The sequence below is a fragment of the Argiope bruennichi genome, chromosome 10, assembly GCF_947563725.1.
Source record: "Argiope bruennichi chromosome 10, qqArgBrue1.1, whole genome shotgun sequence".
NCBI classification, from domain to species: Eukaryota; Metazoa; Arthropoda; class Arachnida; order Araneae; family Araneidae; genus Argiope; species Argiope bruennichi.
The window spans coordinates 99,828,209-99,834,895 of record NC_079160.1 but is presented as its reverse complement, the minus strand read 5'-3'; the positions used below and the strand labels follow the sequence as shown (position 1 = coordinate 99,834,895).

General features: G+C 30.4%; 1 protein-coding gene across 1 annotated transcript in view; it reads left to right on the top strand.

Annotated features, from left to right (window-relative positions):
- The first annotated feature begins 946 nt into the window (after positions 1 to 946).
- Positions 947 to 6,687, top strand: part of LOC129988279 (glycine receptor subunit alpha-2-like) — a 141,233-nt gene continuing 135,492 nt past the window's right edge. Inside the window, exon 1 of the mRNA XM_056096467.1 lies at positions 947 to 1,159. The gene's annotated coding sequence lies outside the window, so the exon portion shown is untranslated. The remainder of the gene's footprint in view (positions 1,160 to 6,687) is intronic.

The window sequence follows — 6,687 nt, the reverse complement described above, 5'->3', positions numbered from 1 at the left end:
GTGAAAAGAATACGGAGTTTTATATTATGGTCTGTCATAAATTTCGAAATCATAAATTTAATTGAAAATACTGAGCACACAAGTTCATTTTTCTTGTGAAACAATCGAGCTCGGATTCAGTTCAAAAGATATTTCGTTTGATTTAAAATCTTGTTTTATGATTACAGCATATTTGAATTTTAAAAATAATTACAATAAACATTTTTAATTTATCATTTATTTAATAATATGAATTATTCCTTCATTATATTTTTGACGAATTTAATAAAATTCTTTAATTACTATATGCATATAAGTCTATATGTATCTATTTCTATGTATGTATTAATAACTATATGTATAATGCCTATACTATATGTGTAATGTCTATATGTATTACTATAAGTATGATGCCTATATGTATTACTATATGTATAATGTCTATATGTATTTAAGTAGTTAAAATAAAGTTTAAATTTCAGAAATTATTTCCTTTTATTCCTTCAAAGTTTGTGAACATTCATACAGTTAGGGTTAAAAACTATCTGGCTTTTAGAATAGGAATTTTTGATTCGCTATATGATCTATGCGAGATTCGCAGACTTTTTTATATATTGAATAAATTCTGCATCAACGGTTAGGAAATCCATGAATATTGAAAATAAATCCAGGTAGAAACAGTCGAAAAACTGGAAAATGTTGAAATTTTCCCTTTCTTCGATTATAAAATAAAACTTATCATTTTTATATACAGAGAAATTCCAAAAAGACCCAAATGCAGCACAGACACCTTTTCTATTTCAACGACTTCTGTTCCACGCCACCTGCCTCCAATCCACCCTTTGCCTGAAAGTATCTGAACTCCGATTCCCTCACTCACCCCGTCTCCGTCCTCCTCAGACGATTCCAGGAGAATCACCACGTGTCTACCTTCAGTTCATTTCCACCCTTCACAGCTTCGAGACATTCTTTACCGGAGCGCGCGAGAACGGGATTTTAGAAAGAAACAAATTTCTGACATAGATTTTTCTGGATTTCACTTGGCCACATACGATTTTATAAGCATGTTTTGAATAAATAATAAATATTAATCTTTGATAAAAAATAAAATAAAAAGTGAATCTGAATGTTGGAAAAAACGGAAAATTATCTTGTGGCCCAGAAATCTTATCTAGTAAAGGTAAATAAATGTTTGTTTCGCTCTGAATTGTGTTAAATTTCTTCATCCTTAAGGTAAGTGATTCGTTGAGCAGACAATTTTTGTTAAAAATATTAAATATTTTATGAAGTAGTTTTAATTTTGTTTCAACATTCCTTCTTTGAAAAGTTATATCAATTTTTATAAATCTTAAACTTAAGATTTGATGCTGTTTCCATATTTAAATGTTGTTTTCAAAAGTAGCAAATTTTGAAAACAATTTACTTAATGAAAAGAAATTCATAAATTAAAATTTAATGCATATATTTTGTTCAAGTATGGTATACTAATTTCTCAATATAATTTATAGTTCCTGAATTACACAAAAATACTATATGTGCATTAAAAAATATTTTTCAGTTATTTTAATGATTCATTGTACGAAAGAATAGAAAATGTCATGTTATTTTATGTCCAAACTCAGTATTTAAAATTTTATTGAGACATAATTTATTTCTTACCTCAGGAACTAAGTAATATATTTATTACCGACAAAATTTTCGACAAATCTGACAAATTTCTACAAATTTGACAATTTTCAATAATCGAATCAAACGATATTTTGGTACTACAAATTTATAATAAAGCAGACGATATTTAGAATTAAATGCAAATTATTTTCTTTAATGCTGAATATAAATGGATATATTTTTATTAAATTTCTTGATCATAATTATCGTTTTTGTCGAAATTTCACTTATGAAAGAGCTTTTTTTAGATATTTCGATTTATTAATTCAAAACATAAATTAAGAAAAATTAAACAAATGGGATTAGTAACAATAATTATAAACATAAAAGTTCAAAATTCAGGACAGATTTCGTAAAGTCAATTTAGTGCTGGCAAGGTCATTTCAAATATCGCAGAATAATTTATATAAAATCTTTTTCTTACTTATCTCTTTAGAAATTCATAAAGCAGTTTAATCATAATTTTTAAAAGTTTGTGATATAATCGATCTTTTTTTTTAAGGCTTAAAGAGTTTCATTTCCCTGTTTATCGAATATTTACGTAATTACGAAAGGAAACTCAACAGCTTTACTTTTAGCATTATAATCGACAATTGGAAATGTTTCTGCCTCCCTTGAATTATAAAAACCTGTATAATAATTCGATGAATGTTAAATAAATAATGTAACGTTTAAGGCAAAAGAATTTATAATTTGAATACAAATGAAATGTTTTTCAAGAAACGTTTTCTCTTTCACATATAAGAAAAAGATTTAATGTAAGTTTGGATTATAGTAGATACAATTTAGAGAATTTTTTAATTTGGATCATATTTAAGAGAATAAAAAGACAATTTTCACGTTTTTGAATAATCCATAAAGTGAAAATATGAAAAGTCTTTAGGAGACCATTGGATAAAATATCAAAATATCTTTTTAATCAATATTCATAATATCTTAAAAGTTTATTTGATAAAACCGTTTTTATTTCGTTTGTGATTTTATTTTTTAGGAAGTAACATTTCTTTCATATTTGCTTTATTTACGTTTTTAATGCTATTTTATATGTCTATATAATTACATATTTTATATGTAATTTTTTATTCTAAATTTTAGCAAATTTCGCATAGAAAATTTCATAAATTAAAACATAATGCAGTTTTTCATTTACCAGATTTGGTACAAAAATTTATCAATAAATTTTTTTAAAATCCTGAACCACAGAATATTTTGTCTCAATCTCGGTTCATTAAAATATTTTGCAGTTATTTTATTGCTTTATAATTTAGAAAAAATTGAAAATGTCATGTTATTAAGTAGCCGAACCTCAATATTTAGATAGAAATAAACTTGCAACATTTAGGACCAAAACATTTAGGAAGCTAAGTAATATATTTATTATGTCATTTAGCTAGTACTTATACTGTTATTTGTAAATAACCCAGCTGTTGTTTATGACTAGCTAGATTTTCAACAAATTATTTGATAAACTTCTTAACTAGTTATTTCTTAACAGCATGCTTCTTTTAATATAAAAAATAACTTTAAAATCAATTTGGTTTTTATCAAGTATTTTCTTGTTTCTTGGCCTCTTTTAATCAATTTTTCTCCAAATTATCAATTAAAAAAATTCATAGGAAACATAGTCAGAATTATCAGTCATGAATACCTAATATTAAAAAATACACAAGTTTTTTTTCTTGTATAATTTATTTATAAATTTATATGACACTTAACATATGAATTTGTTATTATTAGATTCTTTAATACCTCAAAATATTAAAAAAAAATCAAGAAATGCCTTTAAATAAATTTGCGGATTTTTTTTATATTTTGAATGAATTTTTTGACCCAGTCAAAGCTTCTATATTAATGCAGGTGAAAATTTCGCCCTCACTCGGTAGACCGTTCAGGAAAGGGGAAAAAAAAAAAAACAGTGGTTTGGCGACGTTGGCGACATGAAAAATAAAGTCATGTACTGTAGTCGCGCCAAATGTTACTAAGAGACAAATCAACATAGCTTCGATTTTTAAATTAAAGTGCTCACCAGTTAAATTTTATCATGCTTTTGAAATATGAGAAATCAAGCTAAAGATGGCGATTCTAGGAGCAGAAAATCGCTGATAATCTAAAAACCGAAAGCATATCTTCAGTTGGACGACATCCCAGACATGCTGAAGTTTATCATCTAGAATCTTTGGATGATATTTGTTAATAATTTAAAGTTTTGGACTTTAAATGAGTTGTTAACTATCACAGATTTTTTACTGGAATAAAAATACCATAGTGGAAATAATTGAAAATTATCCTTGATTTGAAGAGTTCACAACATCAAGTCCTCGAGATTCAAAACGTAGCAGCCAATTAAAGAGTGACATGGCTTTGACTTTATTAATGGCTGAGAAGAGACACTTCGGTTGAGATTTTATAAGTTTAAATTGCTCCGAATTCAATCTCTTCATTCTAATTTTAATGGATAGAGCCATTTTCTTTAGTCACAGTCAGAATATAAAGGACCGAAGGCGAAAAAAAAATCTGTAATTATTTTGAATGAAATCAACAAAATCTATCCCTTTATGTGCTTTATTTTCCTCATTATCGAAATGTGACAGTCTCTGTTTCGAGACTCTTATACCTTACTAATTTGAATGAGATCTGTGAAATGCCTGCGAATACACGGTGGCCTGAGGGTAAGGCCTCGGCTTCGAAAGCGAAGATCTCCAGGTTCGAGACCCAATTCCAATGAAGAACCGTCGTGTAAGCTAGCCTGGCGTTCGCCAAATTTGTCAGGGCCAAACTACACGCCACTAAAGTGGTGTGAAATCATGGAAATGATGGTGCAAACTCAGACGCTGGCCCAGTCATCTGATCACAACTTAAAATTACGGGGAACGTCCCAAAATATCCTTCGTGTTGCTTTAAAAAGTGACGTTAATAAAATTAAATTAAGCGTGTAGATAATACGAAATTTTTGTTTTAAATTATAATCTTTGGAATTAGTTTATGGATTTTTAGAGGCGGTAATTTGATGCATGTATGATACCCACGCTCAACTATTAAGGGGTTAAAAAGTGTAATTATTATTACCATCAAGTCAAAAACTCTGCATAATCTCAAATCTTGCGTTGTGTAGGATATACAAGAGAAACTTTAGATTAGAGTTTGTACCAAAATTGGGCTGAGAGATGTCAAAATCCTCTAACATTTATTATATTGACAAATCTTTTTGAATCCATTTATGATGAAATGGTAGAAGAACGCCTATTATCATGAAACAGGATACTAAAGAAATGCATATATTATTTGCTACCAGCTTACAAATCAATTCGTTTCTTTTATTTCCTTATCGGAATACATGTTTAAAAAAATGAGATGACATGCAATGATTGTCAAGCTAATGCGAATTCAGCAGAAAGAAATTGTGTTGCACAATTTCAGTTACATTAACATCATTAAATCATTCGTGAGTTCTGCACTTTTTATTACAAGTGATTGATAACTCTATCACTGTGTTTTTTATTCTTCTTTAAAAGCTGAGTAACGAAGATTACACTTTTAATATTTGCTACCTTTTTTGTTGTTGTTTCTTATGGCACTTGCCATGGGCAAGCCCGCTGTTACGAAGACAGCGATTTTAAGCCGGTGGGGGAGAGTCTCTTGTTTTTATATAGTAGCGCCAACTGGGGCCAAGAGCATGACTTTGCTACTGACACATCACTCATTCGCTTGCACAACCCCTTTTTACAGGAGGGCGCATTCACACATCTCGCAGATAGAACAACAACCATGCCCAAACCGAGACTCGAACCCAAGACGCCCAGATCACGGGGAAGGCGCTCTACCCCTATGACAGGACGCCGGCTCTACCTGTTTTTAAATTATTTATGTCCACACAGCGAACACAGAACATAGTTTAGTTTAGTCATATTAACGTCTCGTTTGAAGCAACACTAGGGCTATTTTGGGACGGACCTCGTAAATTTGAACCGAGGTCAGATGACGAGGACGACACCTGTGCTGATACCCCCCTCTCTACACCAGCGGGTGGACGTTTGGTCAGGACGGATTTAACGTGCAACAGACTCTCTTACACGACGGTTCTTCGGTGGAATCGGGTTTCGAACCTGAAACCCTCCGGTGCCGAAGCCGAGACCTTACCAGGAGGCCACCGCGGCCCAACAAAGAACATATAATAAAAATTTAACAGTAGTTGTCAAAGTTCAGTTGCAATGTACGATATTTTACCATACAAAAACAGACAGTTGCCAGTTAATTTATTTCTCAGAAATATTGCCAAAATGAACTAATAGTAGTTTTTTTATTCTTCAATTCTTTCTTTCTTTTTCTTTATCTCACATTTTTGTTACAGAATTTTAACAATGAATTCAAAGGTAATTCAAATTAGATTAAGGATGTTATTGTCAGACATTATATTAATAAATCTATACTCTTTATAAAAAAGATCAGCCTTAATCTGTTACATTATTGCAGAAGAATCCATCATACCAAAATTGTTTGAAATCTTAATCCTTGACTGGAATATGCAATATGCATAATCCAAAAGACAAATTTTGAATTAATTTCCCTTTATTTTTCCATAGTAGGTCATCTTTTGTGAAAGAATCGCAAAGTGGAACAGAGTCTATCCGGGAGCTAGAACATAAGGACTAAATGTTTTCCCTTAGGGCTTTTGCTTAGAGATTCTGATAGGGATTTCTTTGGCACGTGTCTGAAAGGAAGTTTTATGGAAGGAAGTCTCTTAGGAAAGGAAGTCTTAGACGTCTTTGAAATTATGTCGTAGGCGTTAGGGATTTTTATTTCTTCGCTGAGAGTGTGGGAAGTCCAAACTAAGCTATTTTTTTAGAGCATGTGTTAGGAATAATTAAATAAAAGAAGTGGGATTTCGATTAGGAAATAATCCACGAATTGGTTGATTCAAGATTAAAAAAAAGAAATTAGTTAGGATTTAAAATAGATGAAGCGTTATCATATTACACACACTGACAAGAACACGCGCGCACGCACACACACACAGCTTAAATTTAATGTTGCTACCGGAAC